General features: G+C 35.3%; 1 long non-coding RNA gene across 1 annotated transcript in view; it reads right to left on the bottom strand.

Annotated features, from left to right (window-relative positions):
* Positions 1-7,800: 7,800 nt before the first annotated feature.
* Positions 7,801-10,947, bottom strand: part of LOC135220343 (uncharacterized) — a 5,786-nt gene continuing 2,639 nt past the window's right edge. The window contains exons 2-3 of the long non-coding RNA XR_010315673.1: positions 10,872-10,947; positions 7,801-7,872 (exon numbers count right to left, since the gene is read on the bottom strand). The exon at positions 10,872-10,947 is cut by the window's right edge and continues 137 nt beyond it. This is a non-coding gene — a long non-coding RNA (uncharacterized LOC135220343). The remainder of the gene's footprint in view (positions 7,873-10,871) is intronic.

The following is a 10,947-nucleotide window of genomic DNA, read 5'->3' as shown; positions in this document are numbered from 1 at the left end:
GACTGATGATATCTTTTTAATCTCAAATGTTTAGGTCTAGTAGTTGTAAGGATTCAGTACCCTTGGGCCCTATGATGGTGCTCTTCTGGCATAGATGACGACCTCTGCACCCACCATGGAGATTCAAAGTTCTCCAAATGTTGATGACTTCTCCAAAAATAAATTGATAAAAAGCCAGGTACTTAATAAAACAAATCTGACCCCCACTCCTGACTTCCCCTACCCCTGGACCCTCCAGCCATGCTTCATCGATGACGACTTCAATCAAGGAAACAGACTTCTCCAAGAAATCTTCATCCAAAGTTAAATCCTCAACACAGCCAGGTTGTGTGAAAAATTTGAGAATGCTCCATATGGAAGACCTACCAGTCAGTTGTGATTATGAAATGATCTCGACAGCTTTGAAATCATTTGGAACTGTTGTTGAAATCAGGATGAGCTTTATTGATAGTGAATTTCAATGGGAAGCTTGGGTTACCTTGAGTAACCATGATGAGGCTCTAAAGGCTAGTTGTATGATAAGTGCCATACAAATCGGTCAAGCTCGACATGAGGAGCCTTGACGGACAAAGTCCCCAAAGACTTGGATGTTTATTTGCCATCTAAATGGGCTCATGATAAACCAGAGAAAGCAGATTGCAAAAGTAAGAACTTGTAAACCTCCCATGTGGCTGGTAACTTCAGCCAAGGAGGAAAATTATAACTACTACAAATTTTGCAGGTTTCTTCAGAAAAAAAGTGGGAGGAATAAAGAGCAGTGATATCTTTTGTTTTGGGAAGAACACCGTTCTTATTCATGTCAAGTCCACAACCAAAGCATATATACTGACCATGTTGGACAATAAAAGTAATGAAATAATTACAAAGATTAAACCCCACTTAAGCTTTAGTTATGGGAGAGGAGTACTGTTTAATGAAGACCTTTATGACACAAGAGAAGAAGAAATTCTAGAAGTGAGCCCCACTTTGGTTTGGAGATGTGAAAATGTGTGAATTGTGATGTGTCTGGAACATAAATCCAGTAATAAAAATTGTGAGATATACAAATTTGAACTGTCTGCACTAAATAAAGCCGATGCAGAGCATATAAGTATTGGTTTTGCAAAAAGACAATTAGGACAACAACCTAGGAGCTATGCTGAAATTCTTCAGCCACTACCCCTATCTACCACTAGGGGTGCAGTGGCAGCACCCTCTAATGTAACATATACATCAACCCCTGTGGTAATGGCCCAGCCATCTGGGTCAGGTGCTCGACCTGTTGAGGCTAGTGCGTAAGCCTCCAAGGAAGATAAGATGGTACTCGGTCCAACCACCTTGGAATTGTCTCAGGCTGCATCTCTTGCCTGATTTAATGGTGACTGAGGAGCAAAAGAACCAAAAGAGGAGACGTTCCCCCTCATCCTCTCCTTCATCAAATCCAATTAAACTTGCATCACCTAGATATGAAGTACTAAGTCCGATGCAAGAACCCCAGCTTTAATTCAAACAATATAACAAGAAAGGAAACAAGATGGCACTAGTGAATTAACAGATAATAAACCAGATCTGTCAAGACCAGTTCTTTTCCAAATCATCTTTTGATAATGCTCATAAACCGAAGAGAGTAAATAAAAGGGCTCATTCCAAAGGGCCTTCTACCAAGCCCAGAAAATAGTTTTCACATCAATACTACAATGGAACTGTAGAGTTCTCAAGGCCCGAAGCAAAGAGCTGAAGGTACTGCTCCATGACAGTAACCCAGGCATTATGTGTCTCCAGGAAACTAAGCTTGGTGGCACACAATATAATCGTGGATTAAATTACAGCATATATAATTCTCCACCATTAATAGAAGTTAAAGCTAAGGGAGGTGCAGCAATTTTTGCGCAAAAGTTGTTGCAACACTCCTTGCTATCAATAAATACAGATCTCAAAGCTGTAGCTGTAACTTTCATTTTAGACAAGCAGATTACAGTCTGCTCCATCTACCTTTCTCTGGAATTGGATTTCATTTATAATGATATTCATTTACTGATCAATCCTTCCTACTCCGTTCCTCCTCCTTGGAGATTTTAATGCTCACAACCCCATTGGGGGAGGGAACATGGCAGATGCAAAGGGTACGATGTTGGAGGGTATTATGGATGGTCATGACATCACCCTACTTAATAATGGAGCCATGATGTATCATAATATATATTCTAATACCTACTTGGCTATTGATCTGAGTGTTTGCTCGTCTAGTATTCATGTTGATTATGAATGGTCAGTTAAGAATCAGCCATCTGAGTCACCTCCTAAATGGAAGGTAGGTGAAGCAGACTGGAAGAAATTTAGTGAGTCTGCCCTCATGGAGAAGAATGTAAAGTAATTTTCATCCATTTCAGAGGCATATAATTATTTTTATAACTGCCATCAACAGTACAATTGCCTGTATTCCAACAACGGAAGGAAAGCCCTCTAGACCAGCAGTTTCTTGGTGGACAAAACCTGGAGTAGTATGAGTAAGATCACTAGAAAATGTTAAAAAAGGTATATTGCCAAAGTTATTACCAACATGCTGTGGCCAAGCAAAATAAATATTTTAAAAAAGGCAGAAAGAGAGTCGTGGATGTGCTAACATAAATGACATTAGCTCAAAACCACCATCCAAAACAATTTGGAAGAAAATTAAAAACTAAATGGCAAGTTTGTCCCTGAACCTCTGCCTACCCTTAAGATAAACGGTGACCTAATTGACCTAATTACCCTACCAGATAGGGTCGCAGAATTAGGAGAACATTTCTCGAAAATATCGAGTAGTGAGAACTATTCCTGAGAATTCCAAGACATAAGAAATACCTAGATTTCTCTTGATTTAAGTGAAAATAATTTTGAACCATATAATGCAAATTTTACAATGCAGGAACTCAAAGACGCCTTGCAGAATACCATAGCATTAGCCCCTGGTTAAAATAAAATATAATGAAATGCTGAAACATCTCCCAGAAAAGTCAAGGAAATTTCTTCTAGATATAGTACATACTAAATGAAATCTGGGAAACTGGTATTTTTCCTAAGAGCTGAAAATTATCATTAATCATCCCTATGAAGACACCAAACAAGTATCCTTCTTTACCCAACAGCTACAGACCAATAGCTCTCACCAGTTGTGTTTGTAAGCTGATGGAAAAGGTTATTAACACCAGACTTGTATGGCGAAAAGTAGATCTACTTTGGATCCCTCGCTCAGGCTCTCAAACCAAATACTACAAGGTTTTGCTAAACAGAGCCAAACAATAAGTTTTCTTTGATTTGGAAAATGCATATGACACCACATGGCACTTTGGTATCATAAAAAAGCTGTATGAGATGGGCATTAAAGGAAAAATTATTAGATATGTACATTCGTTTTTATCAGAAAGATATATTAATGTAAGAGTTGGAAATCATGTATCACAACCTTTCTTACAAGAAGAGTGAGTCCCTCAGGGTAGTGTCCTTAGTGTCACTCTCTTTGCTATTGCTATTAATAATGTCTTAGAAAATATACCATCACCAGTAAAAGGCTCTTTATTTGTAGATTACCTGGCTTTGTACTACATAGGATATGATGTAGTTGCTACCAGCAGGTTCATGCAAAAAGCATCAATAAAGTAAGCAAGTGGGCTAATGAGCAAGGATTTTGATTCTCCGAATCAAAAACTGTCGCTCTTCGGTTCTGCAGATGCCAAACTAAGGAAATCATTCCAACTCTTACCTTAAATGGAACTATTTTACCTTGCTCTACTGAAGTAAAATTTTTAGGAATGGTCTTTTATGAAAAGCTCACTTGGAATAATCATATTGACCAGTTAAAAGTGACAGTGAAGAGATCACTAAATATTTTAAAAGTATCAAATTTTGATTGAGGCTGATAAATCGTTAAGGCTCTGCAATGCAGTGTGTTTATCTAAGTTAGAATATGGTTGCCAATTAATCAAGTATATTCATCTGCTTCAAAGTATTTATGTAGACTCTCATCAGCTACCATTGGACCTCAGGGGACATGAGCTAAGTCTGAGATACACCATGCGGCTGAGAAGCACGAGGGAGAATCCTTCTTTTAGACATCTCTGGAAACTCGTGGATGATTTCAAGCTTTTTCTTTTAACTTAGTAGATCTTCAACACCATTTCAAATTACAGTGGACCCCCGTATTTGTTGACTCACGTATTTCCAGATTTCTCTCTAGAAAATATACGTACCCCCATTATTTGCGGAAAATTTGCCTATTCACTGTTTTTTTCTATGAGAAATATCCACAAATTCCTGTTTTTTTAATCATAAAATGCAATTTTTGAGATAACACTATTAAAAAACCAGATAAACATTTTTAGTGGATTTTTCTTGAGTTTTACCTAACAAAATATTCAGTTTTAGGCGTTGTTATAGGGTTTTTAACTATTCACTGGTTCTGGCTATTTGCAGGTGGGGGGAGGGGGTGTCTGGTACCTATCCCCGCGAATACGGGGGAACACTGTATTATCATGCCTGTTTCTGCATTGATCTGACACCGAGCATTACTTTAGGAACATCAAGTCATATTGAAAGTGAACGTGTCTACTGTTAGAAGATATTTATTTGAAGGGCTAAGTAATGTGGGAAGGAGTGGAAATGAAAAGGAAATTTGGGTGGGAAGGAGAGGTTGCAACAACCGTGCAAGAAGACAGGTGAAAGGAAGAAATAGCTCAGATATAGTTTTGTTAAATTCCCAAGCTTGGAATGACTTCCAAGGAGATACTGAGGAGAGAAAGAGAGAAATCTTTGTACTTACTTCTAATGAATTCATTCTCCGCATTGCTTGTTATCTTGACCAGCTCACTGCCAAGGCCTTTGCAGTATTCTCGTGCACTTTCCCAGTACTTCATCTCCATGCGAAAGCAGTAGCAGGAATCATTAAAAATCTGGAAACCTTCTGGGCAAGCTGAAGTGAGGAACAAATTATTATTCATCAGTAAAGACCAGTTTCCACTTGAATAAGCTCCTGTACATAAGATGTGTGCATTTCTGCTAGAATGTCATGTTGTTTAACCATTCTAACTCCTTTTATGTATGGCTCATTTGGAAGAATGTGTAATATCTTGATGTTAACACTGAAAGCCCTACTTACTTATCAGTAATAGAAAACACATTCAGTTATGAATATTTTCATACGATGTATAGCATTTATGGATTTGACTCAAGCTAATAAAACTGTAGTTTAATACAATTGTTAGAATAACAGATCTTTGAAGAATAAGATTATTGTGATGTAATAATGATATTTATTATTACTATTGTTGAAAATGGTAATAGGTTGACTGTTGGGGATCAGTGACGATTATAAAGATAACGGTAATAAATAAGATGAATAATTACATTTTACTGCGCTTGTAGTTGGGGTCGTGGTGGTTGTAGTTGCACTAGTTGTAGTTGTACTAGTAGAAGTTGTTGAAGTTGAAGTATCTGTAGTAGTTGAGTGTGGGGAGTAGTGTAGTAGTAGTTGGAGTTGTTGTAGTTGTATCTGTAGTTGTTAAATGCTGTCCGATGGATAGTAGTTTGTTATGGTCCGTAGAGGGAGTAATAGTAGTAGTACTAGTGGTAGTAATTGTAGAGGCAGTTGGAGTTGTTGTAGTCGTAGTAACTGTATAGAAAAAAATTGCTTAAAACCTTAGTCTCTCTCACAAGAGCATTCAGAACAAATAAATTATGTTTGTGCGTGCCAGCTTTTGCACGCACACACACACACACACAAAGTATCCTCCCTAACTCACCCAGGAAGCAATAGTTTCATGCTCTTTAAATTTAGGAAATAAAAGTCCATTGAGGCTCTTGGCAGTGGGGCATGGTGGGACGTCAACAGAACATGCTTGTTGTACTATATAGACATTTATGAGAAGCTCTAAGCCATAACGTAGAAGAGAGATCAGAGGTTCAGCAGCGATCTCTAATTTATATTAACAAATGCACATTCGTGGAGTCGAGTCTGTTATTTCACAGACAGTTTCAAGACACCATGTCTCCTCTGTGTTAACTGGCTGTACTAATTTGTTAGGGAACAGCAGACAATCAGATTCAAGTAGGTTTTGTTGACTATTTTTAGAATACATTCTGAATTTGAACTTACCATTAAAGATCCAAGTATTGGCATCAGATCTCCAAACGAGATTTTCAATGAGAACTTCATCATGGCTGAAGGTACATGTAAGCTGACCTGAGGGATAGAAAATTATATAAAGGTCAGAGTACTACAATAAAAATCACACTCATTGCCACCCTTCAGAATTCCATACCTACAATTTGTGTCTTCTAACTTCAGCAGTTGATGAAATCATATTTTACCAGATACCAAAATGGAAAGGGAATAAAAAAAAGTCCAAAATATTTCTTTTCGAGTTGTAATAACCTAAGGGAAAGGTTTTGGGTAATTCCCTTGTAGATTTGCTTAAAGTCTTCCACTAAGGTCAGCTTTTCGTGTTTTGCGTAGATTCTAGACAGTCCAGGTTATCAGCAGGGTGCTCATAAGCGAAAACTGCTATCAACAGAAACTTGGCGACTTATGGTGCTTATGTCGCCAAGTTTCAATAATGACACCGATAACCAATTAATGCCACCTCCGTTAGGTATGTTATGGCGCCATAACTTTATTATTGGCTAACCGAAACTTGGCTTGTTATGGTGCCATAAATCACAAATTTTAAACTGGATCGCCATTAACTGAGTCCGCCAATAACCGGGGATTGCCATATTGAATTTGGAGCAACCTTGCAGCGGTGAGTTTCAGTACAAATGGTTATATTCCTTTTTCATTATGTAAGTATTTGAAAGAATTGGCCATATCTAAGAATTTTGGAGTTAATATAGCATTTAAGAACATTGAAAAAGAACAGTATGTATAACAAAACAAAGACAGTACTAAAGTATTTGTTCATCAAAGCACAAGCAAGTTATATGTCAATTTCTATAAAGGTCCAACAGGAAAATCCTTGGAAAAGAGAGAAGAACGGCACTGAACATCTGTAACATGTAATCAGAACAGTGCAGTTTCATTCATTTTGGAGAACACAATCTGTTATCAGTGGGAAAGGTGTCAAAAAAAGCATGTTTAAAATATTTTTGAGAGAATTATAATTTGATTAAATTTTATCAAAGAATGTTTCTGTATGGATATGCCTATCAGCTTAGGAATGTATAAATGTGATCCACTTCTTCCAAAAGAAATATGCAAAATGTGTAGCCTGTGAGGAACGTAGGTTTGTGTGTCTCGGTAGGTATGGCAAAAGCCCAACTTGCTCACAAAAAGCAAGATTTATCGAAGGAGCGTTGACTTCTTTTTTTGGGGGCAACCATCTTTTTGTTCACTGATAATGTCACCATCGCACACTTGACATAAATTTCATCCACTACATCAGTCTCTAGTGGAGAAACCAGTCTTGATTTATTTCATGTTATAGTTTTTTGAATTGTAGGACATTGCATTCACATGTATGTGTGCACACACTCGCATATACATATATAGATAAACGTATATGTGACAAAAAGGACAATTCCAACATGTGATTACCTACTTTAAGATTAAATAGCAAAATATTAGGAAACAGGGAAGAACAAAACAGTGAACAGTAATTCTTATGAATATTATTTAATGCAGCAAATTCATAATAGTACCCCCATCCAAACCTGCCTAAAGTCATAAAATTATTAATAATCAATGGAATTAATCTGCTAACTTGCTTCATGCAACATAATCGGGGAGAGTGAGTGTGGATAAATAGTTGAGAAGAAAAGAATTAGATAAAATGACACAATTTTGAGCTACTGTACCTCCGTCGTACTGAACAGTGACGCCGCTGCAAGAAATATTACGGATGCACATAATTCTGCAGACACCTGGAATTTTTGGAGACGAAAGTAATGATAAAATTTAGTCATTGATAATTTTACACACACACACACACACACACACACACACACACACACATATATATATATATATATATATATATATATATATATATATATATATATATATATATCATACAGTGGACCCCCCCGTATTCGCGTTCTCCAGATTCGCGGACTCACACATTCGTGAATTTCTCTCGGAAAATGTTTCCCCGCATTATTCGTGAAATTTGCACATTCGCTGTATTTTTCTATGAGAAATTTCACCAAATTCCTGGTTTTTTATCAATTTCATCATAAAATGCACTTGTTGTGATGAAACTATTAAAAAAACCAAGTATATAAATTTCTAGTGGTCTTGAGTTTTAACTGACAAATAGGCTGTTTTTAGCATTTTTATAGGGGTTCCAAACATTTGCGGGTCTAACTATTCACGGGGGGGGGTCTGGTACGCATCCCCCGCGAATACGGGGGACCACTATATATATATATATATATATATATATATATATATATATATATATATATATATATATATATATATATATATATATATATATATATATATATATATATATATATATATATATATATATATAATGAAGAGGACAGCAAGAAGACTGGAGATCATTTCTTCTTTATATTTACACCTACATTTCGGGATCCTTTCCCAATCTTCAGGGCTATAATAGAATGAATTTTACAATATTAAAAAGTATGCTAAAATAACCTAATAATTATAAGTAATATAGTTTGTCATTAAGCTAAAAGAAAAAGAAAAACTACAAAGTGACTTTAAGCTAAAATTAAATTAAAACACTGAATAATTTAGTAAAATGACAGATCCAAAAGCAAAAAAAAAAAAAAAAAATTGAAAAAAATTGAAAAAAAAATATAAACAAAGACAGCATTTTGCCAGACTTACTTTTAAGAGGTTTGGTTGTTAACTAATGGAAAATAGCATAGTCAAAAGGCAATGTTAGAGGAATAAAAAACAAGGGGGAGAGAGAGAATGTGTGTAATAGGCAGTTAGGCAATATGTAATAGTGTGGAGGTAGTTTGGTTGTTTAAGGTAGGAGACAGTTTCTTGATGTAAAGAGATTCTAAAAGAAGGAGCAAAAGACAATCGGCAGCTTGACAGAGTATTTTGAAATTATTATACATAACGTCAGTTTTGCATGAATTTGAATGGTTTCTTATGGCCAAAAATGCGGACATTCAGTAAGCATCGGGTAGATCCGACGTAATTCCCAAAATTACATTTTGGACAAGTATACTCATACACAACGAAAGAACGCATCAACTCCGGAATTTAAAAATTCTACCTATTGTTAAAGGGTTATTGAACACAATTTGAAATGGACATAGGAGTACTAAGTGCTTAGCGCTGTTGTCATTTCACGTCTAAAAGCTGCATTTTTTACAAATGGTAATGAAAAATACATTTAATTTAATTTTAGCTTAAAGTCACTTTGTAGTTTTTATTTTTCTTTTAGCTTAATGGCAAACTATATTTCTTATATTATTAGGTTATTTTAGCATACTTTTTAATATTGTAAAAATTAATTCTATTTATAGCCCTGAAGATGGGAAAGGATTCCCGAAACGTAGGTGTAAATAAAAACAAGAAAAGATCTCCAGTTTTCTCAATGTCCTCATCATTATTAAACTTAAGCTCACCAGCAGCGAAAATCTTACAAGTTATATATATATATATATCTATATAATTATATACTATTATATATATAATATATATATATATATATAGTTAAAAGCATTCCTGGACTAACTTCTTCATCGAGATTACCATCCGGTTACAACAAAAAGTTGAATAGGTTCGTTCTTGACATTCACATCAAAGTGTGACCTCAGCATCAACCTAACCTTTCATTGAACATCATATATATATATATATATATATTATATATATATATATATATATATATATATATATATATATATATGTGTGTGTGTGTGTGTGTGTGGTGTGTGTGTGTGTGTGTGTATTATTTATATTATTTAGGAACTACTGTATTATATGTTTATATTATATATATTATAGCAATTATATGTATTGTATTTATATATACAGAAACATTAAGCCACAAATGTCGTTCAGTATCGTCTAACATCCAGTTCGCTCTACCTCGGAAATTATGCTTCCACAACTAATTACAATTGGTAAGTATAGTCTCATTGTGGATTTGAACGCCTATAGCAGCTACCTCAGACTTTCAGTAATGATTTCTCATATATATAATAATATATATCATATATATATATATATATATATATATATATGTATATATATATATATATATATATATATATACATATATATATATATATATATATATATAATATGTATATATATTATATATGTGTGTGTTATATATATATATATATATATATATATATATATAATATATATATATATTACACACATAACATATATGGTAATATTTATGTTTATATACACAAACATTAAAACCATAAATGTCGTTCTATATCCAAATTGCTCAACAGCACAAATATTATTGGAGGTGAATTCTGATTGACAAATGATTCGATGCCTAAAAAGACTCGAACGCCTGATGGTATGAATCGACTGAAGCTTATAGTCAACGTCGCTAGCCATTCGGTTTGTCAAGAGGGATAAAGGTTGGTACCAACCTTGACCGTAAATATCGTCGGTGCAGGTATTGCACTTAGCGTCGGGCACCAGCCTACCCCACCATGATAGCAGATTGGTAGGATTGAAATATGTCATCTTGGCCACCCCCTTCGACTGAAAGTCGTTGCTACTTGTTTTTGGGCGTTCGAGTCTTCCACGTACCGAATCATTCATCCAGTTTGACTCCTATTCGACGATTTTTACAAAGTAGAGCGAATTAGTTAGGAAACATTTGTTGTTGTTTCTTCTTGAGTTAACCTGAACAATAATTACGAAGGAATTAAACTATAGAATCGGAGAGAGAACTCACACATTGAAGAGGCGTCGGTAATCCCGTAGTCGACCAGAGCCCCGGGCAGGGCGTTGTCAGCTGCAAATTTCAAATG

The sequence above is a fragment of the Macrobrachium nipponense genome, chromosome 1 (genome assembly GCF_015104395.2).
Source record: "Macrobrachium nipponense isolate FS-2020 chromosome 1, ASM1510439v2, whole genome shotgun sequence".
NCBI lineage: Eukaryota > Metazoa > Arthropoda > Malacostraca > Decapoda > Palaemonidae > Macrobrachium > Macrobrachium nipponense.
This window is presented reverse-complemented; position numbering and strand designations above follow the sequence as displayed.